General features: G+C 38.8%; 1 protein-coding gene across 1 annotated transcript in view; it reads left to right on the plus strand.

Moving 5' to 3' along the window:
- Positions 1–26,847, plus strand: part of HS6ST3 (heparan sulfate 6-O-sulfotransferase 3) — a 667,560-nt gene that overhangs the window by 512,177 nt on the left and 128,536 nt on the right. The gene's annotated exons all lie outside the window — the stretch shown is intronic.

Here is a 26,847-nt window from a genome sequence, read left to right on the forward strand (position 1 = left end):
CATCATGTTTCAGGAGAAAGTAGAGCTACATGCCTTGATTCAACTTACCATGTTTACGCTTCATCTGAAATAACAGTAAATTTAGCATCCAAGTAATCCATTCTAGCTTTAGCTATGCTGGGCCCAGCCTTCTTCCAGTATAAGATGCAGAGAAATTCAGGCCTGCATGCCTTCATCACAGGAGCTCAGTCTCTACTCTTGATGGTTGGGAAGCTACTACTTGGACAAGAATATAAAAAGCAAACAAAAACCAACACACGCACAAACACACACCCCTAGTATAAGCTGTAATTTTAAGTATACATTTAATTATATAAATTAGATATCCCTGAATCTGAAGCTAAATCTCAATTTGAAAAAATCAAGAACTCTATTTTTTAAGAACTATTATTTTCTAATTTTGAGAGGGAATTATTCTTTACTATTTTCTAAATATATACAAGTTCTCTCTCTTTCTAATATATATATATGTATATATATATGTATAACTATATATATATGTGTATATATATGTATAACTATATATATATATATATACACACACACATATATATAAATTCTAAAATATATATTGTCTATCTCATTCTAAAGAAAGAGTATTTTGGTTATTTTGTTGAATGTAGGGCTTCCTCAAGAATAAAATGGTAAAATAGGAAGGAGCTTTCTCATATTTGCAGAATGAAAGGTCCCACTTTTTATAAGAGAAAATACATTTTTTTTTTCCAATTCCAAAAAAATTTTTTTTTCAAATTCCAAAAAACATTTTTTTTTTCCAATTTCAAAAGCCATGTAAGATCAAGTCTCTCCTGGACCTCCAGTTACAGAAAAGTGTTTATGGTTATGTAACCAGCGGGGAAGTGCAAATCAAAACCACAATGGTGTATCAGCTCACATCTGTTAGAATGGTTATCATCAAAAAGACAAGAGATAAGTATTGGTGGAGGTGTAAATTGGTGAAGCCACTATGGACAGGAGTATGGTGGTTCCTCAAAAAATCAAAAATACAACTACCATATGACCCAGAAATCCCACTTCTAGGTATATGTCCAAAGGAAATGAAAACAGGATTTCAAAGAGATATTAGCACTCCCAGGTTCTCTGTAGCATTATTAAAAGGCAAGATATTGAAACCACCTAAACATCTTTTGGTGGATGAACAGATAAAATTGTGGTATATATACAATGGAATATTATTCAATGTGAGAAAGAAGGAAATCCTGGCGTTTGCAACGGCATGGATGAACTTTGAGAACATTGTGCCAAGTGAAATAAACCAGACAGAGAAAGATCAATGTTGGCATGGTATCACTTATATTTATATATGGAACTTAAAAAAAAAAAAAGTCAAACTCATGAAAACAGAGTAGAAACATGGTGGCCAGAGACTGGGAGATGGAAGAAATAGGGAGAGGTTGGTAAAGGGGTACAATCTTTTAGCTATAACAAATAGGGTCTGAGGATATAATGTGTATCATGGTGACTAGAGTTGACATCATTGTATTGTGTAATTAAAATTTGCTAAGAGAATAGGACTTAAATATTCTCAGTGAAAGAAAGAAAGAAAGAAAGTAAGAAAGAAAGAAAGAAAGAAAGAAAGAGAAAAAGAGGAAGGGAAGGAGGGAGGAAGGAAAGGAGGAAGGAGAGAAAACAAGGAGTGAGGCAGAGGAGATTATTATAAGGCTAAATGAAGATTGGAATCAGATTTGGAAATCTGTCTGAAGCAACTTGAAGGACTAACCTCTCTGTTCAGTTTTCACTAATACCCCACATGATCTCTCCCTGTACTGTCACTTTTTTCTGTGTGCACTGTACCTTCTTTAGATTTTGATTATTAATCCACTGCACCCACCAGTGCAAATCCACCAGGAGCCAGCCTGGTTGTGTAGCTCTCTATCATTGCCCAGTTGCACAGAGAGAGCTGTGCTCTTGGCCACCATACAGGGCCATTCAGCCTTCTAGATGAGTTACCCTGGTGTCTATTGCGAATCCCTGGTCCCGTCAGAGCCACCTGTGCAATGCAGAGGACCCAGGGCTGCCTCTTGGCCCAGAGCTCTGTATTAGTCTGCTTGGGCTGCTTGCTGTAGCAAAATACCACACACTGGCAACAAGCAGAGCTTCTTGAACCAGAAGCCAACTCTCAGGGCTGTAAACACCATCACTGACACGCCCAGGGCAGTGTTCAACCCCATTACAGTTCCATTAAACAAATGTATTTTTGCTGAATTGAATTAAGTTGAATTGTCCAAGAAATGAATGCCTCATATCAATTATAGGTAGTACCGGGCTCCATAAATTTCCCTGACAAATTGCTTTATGATTCCCATTCCATCCCAGGAGACCCAGGTAACTATTATTTTTTAAAGTCCTCATTCCCAGGTTGTAGTTGTCTCCCTTAAAGGTTTTGAGGTCTAAGTCATAATTTTCTAAATTATTTATGATTGTGTTCTTCAGAAAAGACCAAGAAAAGTTGACAAGTCTTGTGAAGTCAAGATAAATGACACCTTGTGTTCTCTTTCATCTATAAGATCCATTACTCTGTCAAAGGAGTAATTTAGATGGCTGTGATTTGTTCCTCAGAAAGTTATTTTGATTTTTTCCAGCACCTTCTCCTTGGGTGTGGTGGTCAGCAGGTTCTGTTAGGTGGAAAATCTCTCTGAGTAAACTAGAAGCAGGACAACAGGTAAGGTCATAGTCAATAAAGAAAAGTTGACATTGTATTTGCCTTTTCTCAAATACTGCATGGCGATGCCTACAGCCAATCTCACAGGTAGGGCACGGGTCATCTCTTTGGGTGGTCAGGGAGGTTTTCAGATTAAAAGGAAAAGTTGTTTGCCACATCCCTGGGTCTTGGATTACAGTAAATAGAGGTGAAGCAGGAGAACATCTATGTTGTTGTTGTTCCGAGAGTCCGTTTTTGGATTAAAGCAGGTTATGTGGATTAGTTTGCATTTTGATAGGATATATTTTCTCTACCCAGAAAGACACAATAAAATGTAAGATAAGACATTTCTTGGTACTTTAAAATTCAGTTAGGCATGTGTGTGTGTATGTGTGTGTGTGTGTGTGTGTGTACAGTTGACTCTTGAACAATGTGGGGGATAAGGGCACCAACACACCCTGTGCAGTCAAAAATCTGTGCATAAGTTTTGATTCCTCCAAAACAACCACTAATGGCCTGCTGACTAGAAGCCTTACCAATTAAGGCAATTAGCATATATTTTGTATATAATGTGTATTATATGCTGTATTCTTACCGTAAGGTAAGCTGGAGAAAATGATTAAGAAGATTGTAAGGAAGAAAAGATACATTTACAGTACTGCAGTGTAATTATTGAAAAAATTCACCTACAAATGGACCCATGCAGTTCAAATCTGTGTTGCCCAAGGGTCAACTGTATATGCATATATATATTATGTATGTATGTATGTATGTATACCACACATTTTTGTTGTTCAAGAAAAATTAAAATGAGAAGGTTATGTGTCATTTTCATTCCCTGTGCTGTATTTCTTTTTAAAAGAGATTTATTTTCAGGATATTATTAGCAACTCCGTGCCCAGATCATTTTGCACTCAATTCTCTTATATATCTTATGACATTGTGTTGTAAATATTTGATTACATCTTTCTTCTTGAGAACTTGAGTCATGCTAGATTCACATAAATCTCGTTTCAAATTTAAGTGAATATTGTACTTGGTCAAAACACTTATTTATTTATTGTTTCATACTGAATTCTTTAAGGTGCAGAAATATTTTGAGGACTTGGGCCTATAATATTTGCTAATACCATTGTAATACATTATTGTAGCATTCTGACTAATACTTAAAACCAGTTAAAAGCAAGATGGGCTCTCTGACCTCAAAAGCAACATGAAGAACTGACAATGATATAGAGTTCCTCTGATTTCGATTCCAATTTATCTCATTAACTGTCCATCTATTAATTACCACACTGTACACTTCATCGTTTATTTGTTTTTCTTAACAATTCAGCTATTTGTGCAACCCTCATAGCATTCAGAAGAGGAAACAAAGAAAGCAGAATTTCAAAGCTTTTGTTATCTATAAAACAATTTATTAAAATGTCAACCCTGAACTCACCCTGAGTGTGGGGATGATAGGAAAATTGCATCTGTTTCCTTGCATAGTCATAGAACAAAGAGGTCACTCCTGTAGGGACCAGAGGAGACAGGACAATGGCTCTGTTTTCTTAATCACCACACCCTCCTCTGTCTGGCTGGCCTTTGCAAAGTTCTTCTATGCTTGTTAATTTAACTTCCACATAGGGATATAATCTGCAGATACCAACCTCTTTTCCTTATTAGGCTGTTGGATGGGACCAGGACTTGTCTTTGATGTCCTGAGCATCTTAATAGTATCTACAGGATGATAGCATCCAGCCATCTTTTTTTTTCAATATATGAAATTTATTGTCAAATTGGTTTCCATCCAACACCCAGTGCTCATCCCAAAAGGTGCCCTCCTCAATACCCATCACCCACCCTCCCCTCCCTCCCACCCCCCATCAACCCTCAGTTTGTTCTCAGTTTTTAAGAGTCTCTTATGCTTTGGCTCTCTCCCACTCTAACCTCTTTTTTTTTTCCTTCCCCTCCCCCATGGGTTTCTGTTAAGTTTCTCAGGATCCACATAAGAGTGAACACATGTGGTATCTGTCTTTCTCTGTATGGCTTATTTCACTTAGCATCACACTCTCCAGTTCCATCCACATTGCTACAAAGGGCCATATTTCGTTCTTTCTCATTGCCATGTAGTACTCCATTGTGTATATAAACCACAATTTCTTTATCCGTTCATCAGTTGATGGACATTTAGGCTCTTTCCATAATTTGGCTATTGTTGAGAGTGCTGCTATAAACATTGAGGTACAAGTGCCCCTTAGCATCCAGCCATCTTAATGTAACAGTCAAAAGTTGAGGACGACTGAACTAGTTAATTCATTAGTTAATGATGAGAAACATGAGCATCACTTTGAAAAGCTCTTAATGGGCTTGTTTAAAGCACACCACAGCATCCCTTCCTGCCTCACCCTGAAAGCGCTGACCATGGACTTCTCACTAACCCCCACACCAGCAGTTACATAGATTCTCGGTGTGAGAGGATTACACAGACACATTCGCACGTGCATGTTTGGATGCCTTTATTTGGGAGCTTTTTGCCCCCTCCCCCACCCCTCTCCCCACACATGCCCACTCCAACGTTCAAGCCCCCTCCCACCCTCCGCTATTGCCACAAGGCAGAGCCAAAGACACTTTACCCTTCAGCACCTTGCTGCTTCCCAGTCTTTGTCAGTGCTTCCTTTTTGTTTTTCTGTGAGGACTCACTTGAAATGCTACTGTTTCCTAGCTTTCTGCCCCCACAGATGCCTTCTTTTAGGGAGGTCACCTGCTGGTTACTGTGGCAACAGCTGTGAGCAGCAGATCCTTCTTTGCCGTTTCTTGCTTTAAGGTAGATATCGCACATTCATTCATCAAACATTTAAGGATCTGGTATGGGCTGAGATACAATAATGGGATCAAAAGTTCCAAGAAAACAGGTCCTGGCCTTGAAGGCATTAGAATCTTTGGGAGAATTGGAGAAAAATAAGAAACGGTGTGCCCAAGACCCCAAAGTGCCATATTTCAAACCGAAACGCAGAGGTGAGAGAAGAATGGGGAAGGAATGCAAGCGGTTTGGAGGACAGGGACCCGGTTCCGGGTTAGGAGGGAAGAGCCTCCGAGCCCATCCAACACAGTGCTCCAGGACAGGCTCGTCCTCTGGAGACGCCAGTGTTTATGGATGGGAAATTTCCTACGAAAGACCCCGCACCTATCCTAGCATCTCTTTCTGGGGGACAACTGACCCAAGCTGCCTACCACAGACTCCTTGGTTCCCCCCACTGACTTCTGTGCTTCATGGTGGGAATCTTGCCACTTCACCGTGGCATGGCCTAGCAACCCCTTGCCCTAACCTAAAAGGTATCATATTGCATTAGAAGCCCTGTGGTGTGATAAATGTAACCTGGCAATCCTCCTGTACATTTGTAAGCTATATGAGATGGCAGGACTCTGCTGAGAGGATAGGGAGAGTGAGTTCAGATTAAATGTTATTACAAGCCAGGCTGGGGTGGGGGCACATCAGGGTCTTCCTACCCGGAGATGAAGCAAGACACTTCAGTGCACTCCAGTCTGGGACAAAGGGGAGAGGACACTTCTATTACCTGAGTACAGTGAAATGTGTTTCAACAGAGGTGTAGACAATATGTTAGCACAGCTGAGGAAGGTTTAAGCACCACCATATTCCTAAGAGGTTTAAACCATAGCTCTTGGTCATGCAAAGACATGGGTCCCCATGGACAACTTTTAAAGACTGTTGCACTAGGAGTTGACCCACCATCTTGGAGCAACCGTCCCATCCTTCAACCCTGGGCATAATTTTCTACCCACTACAGGGATATTTAAATCTCCTGTAGACTTTATACTTCAGAAAAGTCCTTTCTAGAATCATAGACATGATGAGAAATAATAGGGAAGAGTGGGAAGCACATAGGTAGGTGGTAGAGGAAGGAGAAAGAGTGTGATGGCTTCAGAATTACATGAACATGATTTGGAATGCAGTCTTCACCACTCATTAGCTTTATGACTTGGGATGAGGTACATAGGTTTTTTTGGGCCTCAGTTTTTACATCTTTAAAATGGCAGGAAATACTTACTATGATTAGGTTGGTTTTTCCTATAATCGCCAAAATGTGCCATTTGGGTAGCTCTTTCCTTTGCCTAATTGAGACAGTTGGCTCTGCTTTATGGGTTTTCCACAATTTGGGCTAGAATAAGAATAATAACACTTGATCATGTAAATTTTGTTTGGATGTGTTCAGATGCATGAATGTTAGAAATAAAATTAGTCCCCCAAAATGTGTTTTATACTGATCAAGATACAAGTGCTTTGTGAAATAAGGAATTATAACACCTGTTTTCGACCAATACTCTTTGTCAAATCTGGGAAAACAGTGTAGACTTCCTTTCTCATCTGCAGAGTCAAACTTACCTTCTCTCCACCTGGGCCTCCTTTGCTCTAGATTCTCATGATCTCTTGCGAACCATTCTCCATCCTGATGCTACTAGACTTAATTTCCAAAAAAGCAGAACTGATCACATCGCTAACCATATTACACCCTTCATTGGCCCTATTGCCCTAAAGTCCACACCTCTTGGATGGGCACTCAAAGCCCTAAATTAATCTAGATTCTTTTTAGTATCATCCCTATTATGTTCCATCATGGACTATGTGCCACTAATGAATTGATTTTCTAATATATTTTCTTCACAGGAGACTAATTCTTCAAAGAAAATCCTATTTAAAGGCTGATATGAGAATGAATGAAAAGGGCTGTTCCAGTTGAGTTCCGGGGTGGGGGTGGAACATTTTTCCCCATTTCCTTCCCTCACTTTCTCCTGCACCGAGAGATTCTATGTCGCCCACTTTTTAAACCAGTCCAAGCCTGGACTTGTTGAGCTTATGGCCATTTATTGACTAGATCTTGTCCTGTCATGCCTCATCTAGAAAGGACCTTTTCTCCTTTCTCTTCCACACTGTCCCTGTGAAAAATATCTCCTCGTCCTTTTCATATTGAGTTCAGCATCACTCCCCCCCACCCACCAACCTCCAACCTGTGCAAAGCCTGTGCTGACTACGTGGGCAAAATCAGGGGGCTGTTGAATATAATTGCTTGAATATATTCTTGTGTATCTCATAGACTAAGCTGCTGGAGACCAGTGAAATGCATTATTTATCTTTGTGTATGGACCATAGTAGGAGTTTCATAAATATTTGGGGAATAAATAAAATAAAATCCATAAAGGTATTAGTTTACTCTCCAAAATTAATTGATACACAGGGCTCAATCCGGATATTAAGGGTAGATGTCGCTATTGCAGACACATATATATTTATACATGAATAATGACCTCTTTCTATTCACAGATATATTCTAAACTCACTGAAATTGTGTTTGTGCATAAATATTTAGGTGGCATAATAACGACTTTTTAAACTGTGCAATCTTCATATCATTTCCTTTCTCTTCATATTTACCAAGCTCAGTAAAACCTTGCCTCCTGAAGCTGAATGTTTTATTCCGCTTCTGTTTCTTCCCTCCTTTGTTCCTGTGCAGTTAGGTTTAAGGATCTGTGGAAATACAATGATCCTGTGGTACTTGCTGAATTCTCAGGGGAACCCCAGCTGTAAATTGGACAAATGAGGACAATGACTTTGACTCCAGAAACAACCAGTGACCCTTCGGGAACTAAATGCAGTGCACTGCACATAGATCCCAGAGCCGTGTCACCTGGGTTTTAGACCCGATACAAAAGAGACTTCATAATAGCAAATTTTGTTCATTAAGCTGAAGTGTTTAAGGTGAATTCATGGTGGAAACCTCATTAAAGGCCAATAAAGAAAGAAGTTCTTGTATTGATATTTTTAAATAAATGATGGGTTTATTTCTTTTGCCTTGATCATGATGCAACCTTGCATTAGTTGATCAATTTTTTTTTCCATGACTTTTGTTCCTACCAAACGAAAATAATTCCAGGAAAGCAACTTTATATTCTCCCATTCCCTTTTATAAACCTGAAATTAAATTACCCTTAGGGATTCTGTGTGAGGATTTTCCCTTTTTTATAGAAGACCCTGCATGCACAGAATGAAAGCGATTTCATGAAGGTTTGCTTGAAACAACTAAGCTGCCATAAGGTTTATTTACCTCACTTGTGCTTTCTGTGCCGCGTATAGTTAAAGTATCTGCTTATCCTTCTTAACATTGACAGTGCATTAGTGACGGGAGCATATATCGTTTACGATATTTAAATGTCAAACACTTATTCATCCAGCTAGAGTCCAGCTATATATAACTGCTCCCATTAAATCTGTCTTATCTGTGCCTCAGTTGGAAATGTCAATTAAAGTAGGAATCTAATCTCATTAGAAAGCTCAGTGACAATGCCATGATATCTACATTTATCTGTCAAATTGTGTTTCTCCTCCACATTTTGATATTTTAATTAAACCTTGGTATGCCTTGGCGGAATTTTTACTGATGGAGACAATCCTCTAAAGCAGTCCCCTTTTCCTCCAAATGTTCATTAAGACATCGTAAGAGCATGAATACTAGCAGGTATTATTTAATGACTGGTTTAGGACATGCATAATTCATCTATTGTTGCTACTTTGTTCCAACCACATGCCAGCCAAAATGCTGTGGAAACGAGATTGGTAGCCACTTGTATTAATAGGTGCTGGTTAATTTGGCTAAGTCATCGCATTGTTGTGAAATAATCTTCAGCCTTTGGGCAATACTCTCTTCACATATTTAATTTCTATTGGTGTTACTGGACTGTTGTTTGCACAAGAAAGAATCAGGGGCACCTGGGTGACTCAGTCAGTTAAACATCTGACTCTTAATTTTGGCTCAGGTCATGATCTCACAGTCATGAGGTCAAGCCTCCCGTTGGGCTTGGCACTGAGAGTGGAGCATGCTTAAAATTCTCTCTCTCTTTCTCTCTCTCAAAAAAAGTATTACATTTTTCTGTAAGGGGAAAATCTGCAGTAATGATAATAACAACAAAACCTGAACAATTCCCAAGTCATTTAGCATAACAGAACACAATCACTACTATCTTTAGTTTTGTAAAAACCTGTATAAGAATTACCAACCACAGAGAATCTGAAAAGAAGTGAAAGGTGGGTGGATGGATTTGAAGGCTATGTTTTTTTTGTTTTGTTTTGTTTTGCTTTTTGTGTGTGTGTGTTTTGTTTTTTAAATAGAAGTAGGCATTTCTGTGCCATACTACTGTGATTGGAATGATCTTTGTATACTGGGAAATCTGAAAGGTTATGTTGACAGCTAAGTCACTTTCTGCAAGTCCGCTAATATTGACTTATCTAGAAATAGTTGAGCAGTTGTAATTTTGGGGAAAGTCGTTTGTGTAGCACAGGCTAAACACTGAATTTATTCATATATTTGTTGCCCCAGTAACTAAACTATTTCACTCCGAGTAAAAAGTTTTATATTTTTATCATATATAATTTATAGGAACCTGGGTAAAATAGTTATCTTTTCTCTTCATTTCTCTTTTATACTGTGATTTTTTTTTCTTGGTGTACCTTTTCAGAGGTTCCTGTGTAGATGCCCCAAAAGGTAGTCTGTTTTAAACCATATTTCTGTATTTCCAGAAACACCAAGTGCCGTAGCAAAAGGAGTTGTCTAATTTTCGAACTGTTTTAAGTAGCTGAATTAAATGTTGGCATTAATATTTGATATCATCCAACACTTTTGAAATGAAGTCTTCATTTACAGTCAGAAATGTAAGTGGAATCAGGACTGGGAGGCTTGTGTGTATAATTAGAGGCTTGTTGAAAACTGGAGCCTAAGAACAAAGTTCTCAGTTTGCGCATACTGCTGGGGGCATGAGGAGGGCCAGTGGATCCGAGAAATAGCTTCTTTTGCAAAGGTAGCCTGTTGCTCAATGAAGGACCAAGCGTCGAATGCCTCTTGGATTTGAAGTATGCCCATTGTGTTGTCATCTGCACTTAAATATCCTTTCATATTCTTGACACCTGAACTGACAGCCCTAACCTGTTATCACTTGGTAGTGCAGCTCCATGGCATGAAACATACGCCTAATTACAATGCACTTCACAGGAGTGGATGACAGCAAGAATGCCAGCAGAAGACCCATCCAAGCAGGAAGTTACTAGGTGCATTTGAGAGCTGCTTGCCACGACAGTCATAGTAGAAAAATGCCCTGTGTGTGTGTGTGTATGTGTGTGTGTATACACGTATATATGTTATGTACACACACACACACACACACACACACACACAGGGCATTTTTCTACTATGATTGTCCTGGCATGATACATAATGTGTATACGTGTATACACACACACATACACAAGCATACCTGCACAGCATTTTTTATTTGGTTCTGTAGCTTGCAGTAAAGACGTGTGAGTGAAAAAAAAAAAATGATCAGTACATAAAAGGAGTATTCAGCACACAGCACATGGAAGCAATCTATTTAGCAGGGGCTGGTTCTCCTAATCTGGCAGTCTTCTATTTTTAACAGACAAGTATCATTTGACTGTTACTCTCTTTGCCATGATTCCAAAACAAACCAATGAAAAGTGATAATGTGGGTCAAACCAGTCATTTTGGCACTAAGTAGACCAGAAATTGATTATTTTACGTAAGTCGAAAGGATTAAATATGGATAGTTTATTTCTATTATTACCTCATTCTCGCTTTTTTTTTTTTTTTTGTCTTCATAAAGATGGAAAGAGGGTGGACGGTTGTGGTTGTTGAAGGAGTGTTAATCCTGGCACAGGGATACGGAAGGACAAAGTCACCATTGTGTTTTGTACTTTACTTAAGTTTATCTCACACCAATTTATGTTTCAATCAGTCATTTATGCAATGGATTCCATTCTACCACATGTAGTATGTGTATTAATATTCTGCAAAGAGAATAAACATGACAATAATTCACCCATTCATTAACATATGCTGAGCATCAACAATATTCAGAGTACCATGGAGTTGAGATCATCCCTTCTGTAGGAATGTGACAATTATGAATTACATATCCTTCTGCCTAACCGTGTACCTATCCCATGATGTGATGGAAAGGGAAGAGGAGAATTCAATGTCCAATAGATAAAAAATAGCGTCTCTTACAGACACAACCACAGAAAAGATGGCAATGACTGCATTTCCTTCCTGTTTTCCCTCCTTTGCCCAGAATAATTTCCCAGAATTTCCGAGGTGCTAAGAAACGTGGTCTACATCCATGTCTCCCTGCCAGGTCGTAAGGACCAGAGAGTAATTCAGAGAATGAGATGTTCATTTTAGGTGCTTCATTAATGACAGCGGCAGACGAAATTGCAGGTAGATAGCATCGGGGTTATATTTTAAAACTGAAAATAATTTCATTTTTGGAGTGTACAACTGTACTCACCTAAGTTATTACTTTCCCATTGGAAAAGTAACCCATCATTAAAATTTCATGTGAGGAGGAAGGCGTCTGCCTGCAGTTACACACAACTCATCATCACACTTTCTCATTACCATACACGTCTCCTCCAATTTGGGGTCTCATTTTCCTTCAAATGCAGCTTGAAAAGCTTCCTCTTTGCCTATTTATTCAAGCAAATGATGACCTTTCGAGCCAAGAAAATAGCTGTCACAAGTGAAAAGATATTTTTATTGATGTGCAGACCAGATTGTGGTTTAGCCCACAGCAATGCATTTATTCCTCTTTAATAATTATGGTTTATTACCTGTGTAAATAGTGCTGAAACGGTGCTTAGTACATACAGCTCAGAGGCCAAAGCCATCTAAAAAAATGTCTTGAGTTATTGTAGTTTTCTATTGAACGCAAGGTAACTGAACCTATTCGGGTTTAATGTGCTATCTTATGTTGGCTAGGCACATCTGAGAAGGATTGATAGTCATTTTTTTATTGCTGTTGTTGTTGTTTTAATTTAGTACATCTAATAACTTCCATTCCTAAGACACTGAATGCACAAGACAGCCCCTTCCATCAAGAAGCTGGTGATCTGTGCAACTAAATAATAAAATAGAAAAGGCTCCTTGATAAAGCAAGCACGCTTACAGTCAAGGAAAGTTAAAATGCCATATGTTTGTTGCAGTCCTTTAATCTCTGTCCCTGTGTAAAATTATAGCTCTGGAGCTTGATTCTTCCATTGTGGAAACAGACTTAGAAGTTAACTGTATAACGCTACTGTTGAGGAATGGGATTCATGGCCATATGTCATAGATACAATTTATTCGGCATCTATTGTCTATAGTTAGGTTTTACACCATTCCCCATTGTGGAGTCCGATGCATGTGATAATCAGATATATTAAAATGTGGGTTTTGGTATTTAATATTCACCAGAGATAAAAGTGCAATTTAATTTATGCATGCTTGCTGCTCCCTTTCCTCCAGGCTCTCTTTTCTCCTTTTCGTTAAAGAAACACTGAGCAAATATCAAATATATTCTGAAACAGCCAAAAGAACCTTTATTTTTTTCGTAAATATGATGGTAAAAATGTTCACTTTGTGAATATTTTTAGTATAACAAATATACAAAATAATTCTGTTAAAGAATAATCTGTGCAGGGAGACAGATTTACACCCTCCACCCCCAGTGAATACATTATTTTTAGCCACCGTAGAATGCATTTGGTTTCAAGGCAGGCTATTAAAAGTTTCCTTGGGGTGGGAATTTCTGAGTTTGGGGTGGGTTTTCATGCTGTAACACATGGTGTCTTCTTTTTTTGTGATTTGGTCACAGTTGGCTGAAAGTCAATTACTTTGAATTTGGGCAACTTATGTTTGTAACACATCTAGACAGGGTGCATTTAAAGAATGACGACAATATGCAGAATGTCTCTAAACATGCCCACAGCTGAGCTCACTTTGGTATTTTAGATTTGTAGGAAATGAAGGGCAGAAATGATTATATATTTCCAACTCACATATCAGCCAATCTCTGAAAAGTTTGAAGCACTTTCCATCTCTAAAATGATCTGGTAGTATGCATGTCAATCTAAGAGGCAGTTCACAGGATGAGCTGGTTGTATCTAAATATTATCTCTGAGGAGGAGGGCGGGCAGGCTCGTTGGTGGCATTGGAAATAGAGTGGTCAAAGCTGGGAGTTGGTGGTGATATCTAGGCTTGAGACCCTCTGTGTTTTTAGGGGCATGGGCGATAGATGAGGAAAAAGCCAGTGAGGCACGATGGCTACCACCGTGCAATTTCTCACTAAAAACTGGCTAAAACAATGCTTGAGATGATCAAATACTGGCTTAGTCCTCATTTACACCATTTGAATAATAGATCTGTGAGAGGAGTTGACTCTTTCCAGCTCCAATCTTGTCAACCAAAACCTTCCAAACCTCCCCCTGATGCCACTAAGCTAGGCTTTGGGAGCTTGGCTGGATGCTATGTGTTTATGCACATATAAAATTTGTTTTTATTTTTTAATGGATTTTTAAATTTGTGATTTCTGTGGCTTCATCCAGCTGGTGGCATGAAGAGGTAGGATTAGTTTCGTGTGGTTCCAAAGGATGGTAGGTTGAAGGTACTTGCTTCCTTCTGTTTTTAAGTACTACCCCCCCCCCGCCCCACCCTTTCAGGTCTTGAAGGACACTGCAGAAAGAATCATAGAGAAGAGATATTCACTTGAGAGGGAAGTTTATTCTAACTCTATCAGCTGTCAGATTCACAACCTCTGAATTTAAGTGTGTTTTTGTTAATGAGTTTTTCCTTGAACTTATGAATCTGTCAGTTGTGGATGAACTCTCTCTCCTCTTCAGTGACCTGTTTAGTATGGTGAAATAGATTTATAATCTTCATTAAATAAGCTGCCCATCATTATGCAAAGGGTCCCACTAATCCCTGGCATATATCTTTTGTGTAGCCACTGCAGTCAGCTTATGACATATCAAGGATGCTTTGCTGATCCTTTGTTTACCCAAGACACCCCAATTTAAGCATCCTTCTATTGCTGCATGTTTATTTGAATCAGACTTATGCTTTAGAGTCCAGGAGAAATCCTTTCCTCCTTGAAGCTTTTCCCATCACCCTAATCCTGAGAGTCACCATTTATAAAGCACCTGTTATCTCCACGTCTGTGATAGGTCTTTGTATTTCCTATGAGACAAGGTAGGGCAGTGGTATTGATACATGTTTTATCTCTGAGTCCTAGTTTCATACTGTGGAAAACGGGGATCATCAAAGTACAGTCTTTCACAGCCCTTCAGAGTTGCTCTGAGAGTTAAATAAAATGGCATCTATAAGGGTTAGCTCAGTACACATAGTTAGCACACAAATGATTATCACTTCCAGTCCACATAGGGGTCTGGGAAGGTAGGTATCACTCATATCTTTGCCAGCTAGTAAGTGCTGGAACTGGAATTTACAATCAAATTTGTTGGACAATAAAATCCAGGCTCCTCTTTGTTTCCCATGTCTTTCCCTCATCTTAGTTCCTAAAATACTGATCTTTAGCAAATTCAGCTTTGTTATAAACTATATTCTGGTGTAGTTGATGTGTATGCCCTGTATCCTCAACTATATTGGCACTGACGTAAGGACAGGCACAATTTCGAGTCTTCAGGAAGTGGGTTCGTTGGTTATACAACCATCAGCATCACCAATTATGTTTGTGCGTTTGTGTTTTGTTTTGTGCTTGGTACTTGTTTGCATGGTGGACTGATATGTAGAAATAACTACACCTACTTATGTATGAAAGAAATGAAGTGCAAATTTTGGCTCATCTTCCTCCTAGAAAGAGGAAGGCAGTTTCCTTGGCTATTCTTTCTTTATTCAGCATCCTAAAGTTTATTTGTCCGTCAGTGTTTGTTGAGAAAGAGTACTGACTTCAGATGATACTGGTCTGGTCGCAGGCACCTCCTTTTTAATGAGAATATGCAGCATGCAGTTTTGATTTTGCATCAATATTGAGAATTTGCTATATTATAGCCATATTAGCTAAATTGGCTACCAACTTGAAGATTCACAGGAGAGGGGGTATAAGCAGAGGAAACAGACCCATTTGGAGAAAGGTCCTACAGGTCCTTTCATTGCTCATGATTTGAATTACAGCTGAAGAAAACCAGTGATGGATCCTATGGACAAGAATCAGCTCTTACACACTGAACATTGCTGCATCAGATTTGAGATCTGGCTGAGTCCTTACAAAGGGAACATCATTCAGCCCCATCTTATAATATTAGATATAAAAGCATAAATGAATCCTCAATTTAAATGAAATAGAAACTTAAAGGAAAACAATTAATTAAAAAAACTGGAAACAGAACCAATGGACCCCAAGTATTAAGGCAAAAGTATACGGATATCAGAGCATTTGGTTTCATTACTCAGGTTATAATTATATGCAGACATAGTGTGCTGTGTGTGATTTACTATTCAAAATGCAATCAGGTCATCTTTGTTTGATAGATTGGTATTTTGAGTTTTCGTGACAAAAGCTTTTCTAGACACTATTGCATGGTTCCCCTCTGACTCGGTATTTGAAACCAGATAATAGGCTATCTTACAAATACAACGTAGACATCTCTACTGCACTCCCAAAGACCTTCATGGATCATCTGAAGTGAAAGCCATCTCCCATGCCAGGAGGGGATAGCGAGGAAGCACTCTTGGCCCTGGCACCTTGCAATGTTTACCTCTATTTACGTAGACAGAGATTACCCTGTAAGCAGTGGCGAGAACTTCTGAAATTGTTGAAATGCATTTTTGGATCACTTTTCCAAGTGCTCCTGCACAGAGACCATTACTCTGCATGGAAACTACCTAGGGATAGGGAAATGAGAAAATGCATTTCCAACACATGGGAAGGTTTGGTCCCTTGTGAAATGAATGCCCATAAGAGATAAGAAAAAAAAACCAAAAACCAAAAACCTGAATATGGTTTTTATTCTTATTGCTAATGCTCAGCTATGGTAGGTTTCAAAATTTTCAATTCCCAAGTTGGGAATAAATGCCTACCTACTAGATTACTATAGGGAAGTATAGAAAGTAAAGTGTATACCACAGTCCTTGGCACACAGCAGGCCCTCTATAATTTCCAGTTTCCTTCCTGTCCCATGAAGAATACATCACATTGGTCAACTATTGTTGTGTCTGCCCAACAGCAAATACTACATCAGAAAGTAATACATCAAAACACATGACTAGTAACCTTTAATGGATCTGCTTAATTTCACATCTCAGCAAAATGTTTGTTTCAAATTAATGTGTCTTGACATAAGGAGGGGGTGTTTTCAGCCAAAATATTTAATTTGCAGCTGTCTCGTAATTGATAAGTTGTCAGAGGGCCATGTGTCAATGATGGCTCTGGTGACAGGCTACTGGAGACGAAGGATTTAAAGGGGGGTTTTAATGTAAGACTGGTAGCCACCTGCCACATGTCTCTGCCCTCGGTCATTGGAACTCCATAGTCTCTCAACTGGTTGGCCAGTGAAGGAGCCCCATTGTATCTCTTCTTACTGCTGGTGGTCATATATCGAGAATAGGGGGACGGGGAAGTCAGTTGGAATTTACATAAACTTAATTTGAGTTTTTGACTTCGTAAGCTGGCAACACGGGCACATCCGGAGTTTGCTAGCTAGCTCGGGCAACTCTGCGTAGCTTTCCTCTCTTTTCCTTTTTCTTTTCTTTCTCTTTTCTTTTTTTGCTTTTTACTTCTTTCCTCGTTTCCTTTCCTCATCCTATACCGTGGGAACAACCTGAACACCAAGTCAGCACAGAGAAGATTTAAAAGAAAAATAGCATATTTGGTGGCTGTGCGCCCTAAAGAAATGAGCTCTTCCGTGAGTATCTGCTCTTCAGTAACGTTTCATTGAGGGACTGTTTCATCTCATCTAGCACTTGCCCTAATTAGTCACCATTAACGTAGGCATCAATATTCCCGCGCAGAAGAAAAAACAGATGGCGGAAGTTAAACAGTGGATACTCAACGTCACACACGTCCAAGCGAGAGAAGCGGCATTCGGACTCCAGCGAGGCCTAAATTCAGTGTCTTCCACTGTAAACAAAATCATGGTTAGTGTGGCTAAGAGAAAGACTAGTACTTAGAATGAGGAATATAGATCAGTCAGTAACCAGCTAAAATTGAAATTTTCAGGAGCGCCTTGGTGGCTCAGTCGGTTAAGCGTCTGACTCGATTTCAGTTCAGGTCCTGATCTCACAGTTCGTGGGACCAAGCCCCACGTTGGGCTCTGTGCCCACAGTGTGGAGCCTGCTTGAGATTCTCTTTCCTTCTCTTTCTGCCTCTCCACTGCTTTTGCTCTCTCTCTCTCTCTCAAAATAAGTAAATAAATACAAAAAAATTAAAATTGAAATTTTCAGATTCATTCAAACAACAAATATTTCTAGGAAAGGCATAGGTTTTGTTTTTGTTTTTTCATTTCTGCAGAGTTACATAGCCTTGGGGGCCATACAGATTTCATAGTATATTCAAGGTCACTTGCCACTATTAGGACAGCTACAGATTTCTGAATCTGTGGGGAACTTTAATCACAGATTGCTTTCAGGGAGCTTGTGCAAATCCTGAAGATGAAAATAATTAAACTGCATTAAGATTCCATACTGAATGATTCAGCAGCAACTCTTTCTATATGAATATTAATAACGTTTCATGGAGTAACAGATGTTCATTTTTTACTTCTTTTCTTTTTCTGGCATAGCTATTATTGGTCAAATTATTAAACAGAAATGTATATTTTTTCCATTCGCTTATTTACTAATTTTGGTCTCCTATTAATTCTTTTGTGTTTATTTTTCTGTTATTTTGTATTCAGGATTATGCAAATCCAATTACTACTCTCAAAAATTACTGTGTAGGAGGAAATATGTTGTTGTCAGACAGGGGCATTTTCTAATGTGTTATTTGAGGGACGCGGTATGGTCTGTATTTTACTGAGCTCACGCTGGAATTTTTTGCTTGAAAAGGCCATTTGTGGCCAGATGATAATACCTATTTGAAAAATTAAGTCTCCTACTCAGGTACAATGACTCCCTAGTGTTGATATCCATCTACAATATCAATTCACAGTTTTATTTTGGTTCTCTAAGATGAAATTTACCCTTCATCTGGTACGTCACTCTTATGTAGGTAAGGCTGCTTTCTCTACTCTACAGGTGGAAGACAAGAAAGCTTACTGCTCTGCTTCACCTATTTTTAATAAAAATATGAAACCAGATTCCAACCTCATTGAATACAGAACAACCTTTTCTAATGCCAAATATATGTGACTTTGTTATGCCATTTAAAAAAAAAAAATCTCAGCCAGATTCTTCAGAGTTGTATTGTCATTACTGCCTAATCCAGATTATTTCAGTTATTTATTCTTATGGTAAAGTGATCATCGGCTAGAAGCACAATTTAGAGGAAATTAGGCAGAGCTACTGTGAGACCGTCTCTGACAAAGGTTAAAGCCAGAGAGAACTGCTTTCATATTCACATTCTCAGTCTCTGAGCATCTTTCATGTGGCAGTTGGCTCTAGCCCTGTCATAGAGACTCATCCTTAAACTAAAGTTACACAGGCTCAGACTTGACCCTTAATACACATTCAATGCTGCCCTCAGCAACCATTTATAACCTACAGGCCTGAAACTCAGAAAGCAGCTAAGCTTAAGTAGTAACACCCTCCTCATATCTGCAGGCTGTAATGTCTTCTTCCCCTGTCCATAGGTTTTAAATGTTATGGTGAAAAAAACAACAATAACTTGATTTATCAAAATAAGATACACACACACACACACACACACACACACACACATGCACACACATCTGCACAGAAACACAGACACCTAGAAGCTCTGCATTGGAAGTATCCTTACAAATATTTTGGTTCAAAGTCCCAGCTGTTTGACAGCCTATCAGTAAGTGCATGAAAGGTCTAGTGATGAGAACACTCATTTCATCTAAGGATACCATCATCATGTTTTAAAAACTATTCATTATTTTTATTTTATTTTTTTAATTTAACGTTCTGTCTTAGGTTGGCCAGGAAGAAGAAAAAAACTCTCTCTCTCCTTTAGATTCTGCTCATTTGTCCTAGCTTACTCCTTTGAGTCAAAATATTGAAGACTGTTTTCAGGTAGCAAGTGAGTCTCGTCTAAGTTGGCCATCCCTAGTTCTGGTTCCATGGCCCGTCAGAAAGTTTGCAAGCCACTCACACCCTGCAGTCAGGAATGAGAAATAGGTGTCCTGAGGACAATTTGGCAATATGCAACAAAAGCTTTTAAACTGTGCTTATTCTTTGATGCAGCAATTCCTTCTAGGAGTTTAGTGTAGAGAAAGATTGAGATGTACAAGGTTCATGTACAGTGATGTGCAACATGACACTCATAACAACAATAATAAATAATAATCACAAAAATTTGGGAAAACCCAAACAATGAGTGAATTAAATAATCCTGGGCTCCTGGCACCAAATGGTAGACTGAGAGTTTATGTTCAGATCTTCTTCGTTCACAATAATGTATTGAAAAAGAGTAGTGTAAATCCGTTAACAGTAAGGAGCACTATACAGGGAGAGAGGAGTCTCTGAGTGGATGAAAGAATTTAAGAAATCTATCAGTCAGAGTCTAACCAGAGAAATAGGAGGTAAGTAATAAGAGATTTACTGCAAAGGATCAGCTTCCATGACTGTTATGTCTCATCGGGTAGGTTCAAAATCCACAGTCCAGGCTCAGGAAAGGCAGACTGGATCTCAGGTATGAGCTGAAGCAGCTGTCAACAGGTAGATTGGCTCCTTTCTTAAGGAAGCCTCAACTCTGCCCTAAAGCTTTTTGACTAAATGGATCAGGCCCACCCAGATTATCTAGGATTATCTCCCTCATTTAAAATCAATTCACTGGGGACTTTTAATATCATCTACAAATACCTTCATAGCAGCTGCTAGATTAGCCGTTGATTGAATAACTGGGAACTGTAGCCTCATCAAACTGATATATAAAACTATGACTCTAGAAGATAGAAAATGGATGGAAGAATGTATCCAATAAATCAGAGAGGAGGAGGTCCCGGCGTATATAATACACTGATGGGGTTCAGCTTGAAAGAACTCCAGGGACAGGTTTCAGGGTAGACTGGGAACTGAGGCAGAAGATTGGGTATTCACTAAAAGTCAGCTGACCTCCTCTCTTCTTCCTTCCTTGGACTCTCTGCACAGTAGCTTGAAACTAACCGTTAAACCAGAGCAAAAAAATCAGAGAGTTTTTCTCTACAGAAGCAGAACCAATATGTGGGAAGAATTAGGATAGCCAGTGTGGGTGCTGGCAGATGAAAGTGAGGCCTGCCTCATTTAGCATTTAGAAGAGGTCCCTAGCCTGACAGTGAGCTCAGGATCTGGTCGCACAAAATCGAAACAATGAGCAAGGATGGTCCACACACACAGACACAGCTCTCAGGCAGCCGCTCTGTTTTCTCATCCTTAACTATAAATGGCAAACCAGAGTCTTCAGACATTTGAGGAAGAATGCAGCATTTTTTTTTTTTTTTAAAGAAAGAGCACATAGAAAAGCTGCCCCAGAAAAAACAGAAAATTCAAGAACTGGAAGATAACTTGTGATAATATGACTATTATATTCAGAAATACTTGAGAAGATAATACAATTCATAAAACAAGAACACGATGCTATGAACAAAAGTGACAAAAAAATATCCTAAGATATGTAAGATATATATGCTAAGATTATATATATACACACACACATATATATATCCTGAGATATATATGTAAGATATATACCATATATCCAAACACAGGAAAATTTTAACAGTGGGAAATAGGAGAGAAAATACTACAAATTTATTAAAATCTATCTGTGCAGTTGAACATATGACAGTTAAAAGTTCCACCAACGGAAAGAGAAAATACAGCTGGAGAAACTAAAGACAATGCAAGAAAATTTTAAGAGCTAATGGGAGGCAAGATTTCTCCAGTTAAAAGTTTTCACTGCATGTTGAATAGGATGAAGGAGATAACACCCACAGTTAGACCTATCAATGTGAAATTTTAGAGCACCAAGAGTAAAAAAAAAAAAAATCTAAAAGTTCCCATTTGGAGAGAAAATTTTTAAACTACAAGTAACCTCTGATGGAGGTCTCATCAGTGACAATGCATGCTTGAAGACAACAGTACAATGTCTTTAAAACTACCAGGGAAAATGGTTTTGATCCCAGAATTCTACTGGCGAATGGTTACCTTTGCATGGTGAATCGATGGGTTATTTTATTTGTTTTTGGAGCATTTTTATATTATACTCTGATATTCTCCAAAGACTGATAGGTTTTCAAATTTTTAAGCGTGAATCAGAGAAACAAACACAAAAGACCACATGTAGTGTAATCAGTGCTTAGCAGTGTAAATTTGTTACATAAGTCCTTTAAAATACTTTGTTTCTACTGAGCAGTGGGCTAAGATTTCCATTAGCCTTTTTGGTGACAGTTTTTGCTGAATCCTATTGAATGCATTGGCAGCCTAGGCCCCTAAACTATTTTTCATTTGTATGTCCCTAAGGCACATCTCCCTTTGCTCAGGACCTCAGCATTATTTCTTATTTGTTTGTTTGTAGCGATGTACAAAGATTATCCCTTTTCAATGATCCCTTTTCAATTTTTCTTTTTTTTTTTTTAATTCTGGTAGCCCATCATGTACGTTGTCAACATTTTTGTTGATGCTGATTTTTTTATCTTATATATGAAACCTAAACTAATAAATCTGTTAGTCCTAAAGCAAAGACAGCTTAAGCCCTTTGCTTGGCATCTTACTGTATCTGGGTCTACGTAAGAGAGGAGGAAAAATTACCCACCGTAAGGAAGAAGAGCCTTAATTCCCCCTGGCTCCGAAGGGACTGCTTGTCTCCCTGAAAAGGTCATTTACAAAATTGTTTCCTTTTGGCCCAAAATAGATGACACACTTCCCCTGGAGCGAATGATTCACTCTCATTTCATGGGATTTAATCATTAGGCTAGATAATGACTTAATGAGTGTAAACTCCTTACTCCGATGGGGCAAGGACATTGGGACATCCGGGTCTCATTCAGTTCACCCAAAGAAGCAGTGGAGCTAGCGGAAATTCACATCTTCAAATGACCTGGTTACAATTTAAGGGTGAATCGTTTACCCAGAGAGTTGTTTTGATCATCATAATAAGCAGAACAATCGTATTTTGGCTGATTTTTGGGGAGAAGAAACGTGTTGGATAATAATCAGCTATTTTAAATAGTTGGGTTGATCAATCAATCAAAATTACCATCTAACAAAAGAAGTACTATACTTGCCAAAGTCATAACATTTCTATCATGACAACTGGCATGGTGTATTATTAAAACCAGCCTTTCACTTTGTTTTCATTCCTTTTAAGACACTGCACAATTTGAGACAGGTGAAATGTTAATTACTGGTCTGAAGATGTGGAGAATGACTAATCGAATAATGTGGTGGCTCATTGAGATTCTACCTTATGTATAGACAAATCTTAATGATGGTATTTAAGAATAAAAATAGAAGAGGCTGATTTTAAATAACTATTCAAAGTGGTTAAATATACATATTTAACTTGCCTTAGACTTTTTTTTTTTTAATGGGCACAAAAATTAAATTTAACACTATGGAATTCACAAAGCTAGGAAGAAAAGTCAATCAAAATGTACTACTCAGAGCACTTTGGGCCCTTGGTAGACTTAAAAAAGTGTCCCCATGACCAAACTATTTATCACGGATTGAGGAAGACAAGAAAGATACAAGAATTTCCTGTAAGCAAAGGGAAGTGAAAAAAACAATACAGCACAGATGATGGGTGTAAGGACAGAGACTGATCATCTATTGATATCAAGGTGATCATTGGACTTCACAGACAGATGGATGGAGAGAGGGTGTGAAGAGAAAGAAGATGAGAGGAACAGCAAGTATGGCTGTGCAGATATCTATGGGATTAAATATCTAGGTGAAGTCAGAGACAATACTGATTGTCCCATTTTAGTTGTGGGATGAACTACAGATGTAGAAAACACCATTAAAGAACGTGTAATCCATTCCTCTTAGGTCAAAATGGTCTGCACTCTTTCCAGTAAGATAATACAAAAGCAATCTGGTTTATCTACAGAGATTTCTCTGCCTTTCAGACAAACCATTCTGGTGGTTCCATGTGTAAAGTGGCCCTCGGGGGACAATATTTCTGGGTAGTTCATTGACAGTTCTCAAAGGAAATACTCAGGGGCGCCTGGGTGACTCAGTCAGTTAAGCCTCTGACTTCATCTCAGTTGGGTTCAGGTCATGATCTTATGGTTGGTGAATTCGAGCTCTGCCCTAGGCTCTGCAATCACAGCACTGAGTCTCTCTACCCCACTCCCCCAAAATAAATAAACATTTTTTAAAAACTTAAAAAGAAAAGGAAATACTCAGTGAGTACTTAATGAATACCCAATTCAATATGCAAATGAACCAAATCAATATTTATCAATAGAACATATTCCTACCTTACTTTTAAAGTTTAATGTTGAAACTACTAGGGTGCACTGAGGATCGCCCACTCCCTTTCTGCTGATACCACCTTGGGCATCAGCACAGCTATATCAAACCTTCTGCCTGTATCTCTATTGAAAACGTACGAAACAAATCACTTGCTTCTATATACAGAAAGAAGAAATTTTGAGGGGTTCAATCTTTTCATTTCAGAATGTGTCCAAGAGAAATAGAAGTAAAATAATTGGAACTCTTTAAAGAGTTTTTAAATATCCACCATGAAATACCATGAGAATTCAAGCTCACAAGGTATATCAGCTTCACCTGAAGCAAAGGGATTGAAAAAGGAAGGGGTAAGTGACCTGCACAAGTCAATTAAATTCTGTGAGCCTCAGTTTCCAGAGCTGGAATAATACACTTATAGGTGTTTTTAAACTGTAGAAGTTAATAAAGCATTAGGTGCTATTATTATTGTTATTTTCTGTTCTGTAACTTTGATCTAGCCCGTCCAACTAGTCTAAGACTTCTTTGTCTAATAATATGATTGAAATTTAGGATCTCCAAGACTTAGTCTCTTCTAGGTTTAAAATAGTCATGTATATTGAACATATTTGCTCTCCAAATTGCTTCCATTAATGAGAAAATCAAATTTTAATACTGGGTATAACCTCTGTTGTCAGCAACAGTTTCTGCTTCCAAATAGCAAACCATGTGTATCTATGAGATGGCTTTCACTAAAGACCAACTTTTCTAAATCATCTATTGACATTGGCATTGTCTATCAATTGATGCTTTTATTTAAGCTTGCTTAAGAACTGTATTTAACAAATGGCACTAAGGACTTCTAGTGTCAACCGGTGAGGCATTTCTGCTCATCTGCATTTGTTAAGGTTGTGAGAAGAGTAACCAACCTGTCATTTTCTGGTGCATCCTAATTAAAAATAGAAAATGAAAATAATGTTATGCTCTCATCAGAGGCACTTAGCCTGATTGAGTGCTTGCTTTTTGTTCAGCATAAAATTGCTGCAAATATTTTCATATGTCTAAAGTGGGGATAACAAAGAAAATGGAGCAAATTCACAGGCATCAATGTTACCACTACTTCCTGGCAATCACTCTGTTCTGCTTCTTTGCTGGATTCCTTGGGATTACTGATCTCACTAACACGTAACAAAGGATACTAGACGTCTTCCGTTACAGAAGAACTTGTCTTAAGCATGCTGGGATTAGTCATTGCCCTCAAAATAGTTCTAAGTAGGCACTTCTAATTAGCACCAAATATCTCAGGCAACACTACAACCTGAGCTAGAGGAAATAGAGATTGTATAAGCCGGCACCAAGCCCCATCTCCAGTCAACATTATACAGATCAGATGGGATGCTGCACCTGACATTCTACCAGAATAAATCCCGACCGAGGAAGTCTTTTGGTTCTCCATACACAATCGGGATCTAATCTGGATAGTTTATAGGACCCATTCCCCAATTAGCTTGCTGAGGGCAAACATTAGCTGTTAGATCAGTTAGGTCGATGTGGATACCTCAAGTGGGAAGATGATTATAGATGAATAAATTATAACTTGATCAAGAGCAAAGACCGGAAATTAAAAATATTGAATCAGTCGGGAAGCAATATGTCTAACATTCTGTGTTGGAATTAAAATGTTTCTCTTGTGCTGAGTACTCCAGGGCCTGGGTTGCAGAGCAGGGTGTGTAAGATACCAGGTCCAGGCCACCTGAAGAGTTAGCTTCTCCGGGCTTAGCTAAGAGGGAGCCAGGTATTAGGGAGCAGGGTGGAAACTACGAAAACTGGGACACCAGCCACAGGCATATTTGAGTCAGAGGACTAGAAAAGCAAGCAATTCCCCCCAAGTTCCTAAATGTCCGAGCCTGCAAATCAGCTTTGTAGGTAATCTGGGGTCTCTATGAGGGATGAGAAGGGCCCAAGTGGCCTGGGGTCCCTTTGGTGAGCTACCTAGTCTCTTCTCAGAAACTATGCAAATAATTTTCAGAGATTCTATTAGGACATTTAAAAAAATAGGCTTTAGTTTTTAGAGCAATTTTAGGTTCACAAAAAAATCAAGCAGAAAGTACAGAGATTCACCATATACCTCCTGCCCCACCATGCACCCAGCCTCCTCCACCATCAACAGCCACCACCAGTGTGGTACGTTCATTACAACCGATGACCTTACACTAATGTGTTATTATACCCAAAGTCCATAGTTTATGTTTGAGTTCACTCTTGATGTTGTACATTCTCTGAGTTTGGATGAATGCATTAATGTCACATACCCACCGTTATTGTAGCTGACAGAAGAGTTTCACTGCCCTAAAAACTCTCTGTGCTCTGCCTGTTGTTCATCCCTTCTTTTCCCTTAACAATAGGTCTTTTAAAAGTGCACCAATTTGAACCAATGTAAGAACAACTTTTAGAAGGATAAGAGCGGCCAAAAGAATGACCTAGATGAATTCTTCTGTCAATGGGATTTTCAGTCAGATTCTTCCACGTGATACCATTCGTGGAACACGGTGCATATTTGCCTTGCTGAGGGTGTCTACATCAGATATTACATAAGGATGCCACAAAATGATGCTGGGAGCTCACGAGGCCATTCTAGCCTGCCAGTGCTGCACCCTTGCATCCAGATGCTGATGGCCTTTCCACCAGCCCACATGTGATGAGTGAAGGCAGGTGTCTTCTGGCTCAAGCCTCCGAGTCCCGCCATGACTCACATCCTCAGGAGCTGCTGTGTTCATTCTGTCCCTGAAGCAA

This window comes from Prionailurus bengalensis, chromosome A1 (genome assembly GCF_016509475.1).
Source record: "Prionailurus bengalensis isolate Pbe53 chromosome A1, Fcat_Pben_1.1_paternal_pri, whole genome shotgun sequence".
NCBI classification, from domain to species: domain Eukaryota; kingdom Metazoa; phylum Chordata; class Mammalia; order Carnivora; family Felidae; genus Prionailurus; species Prionailurus bengalensis.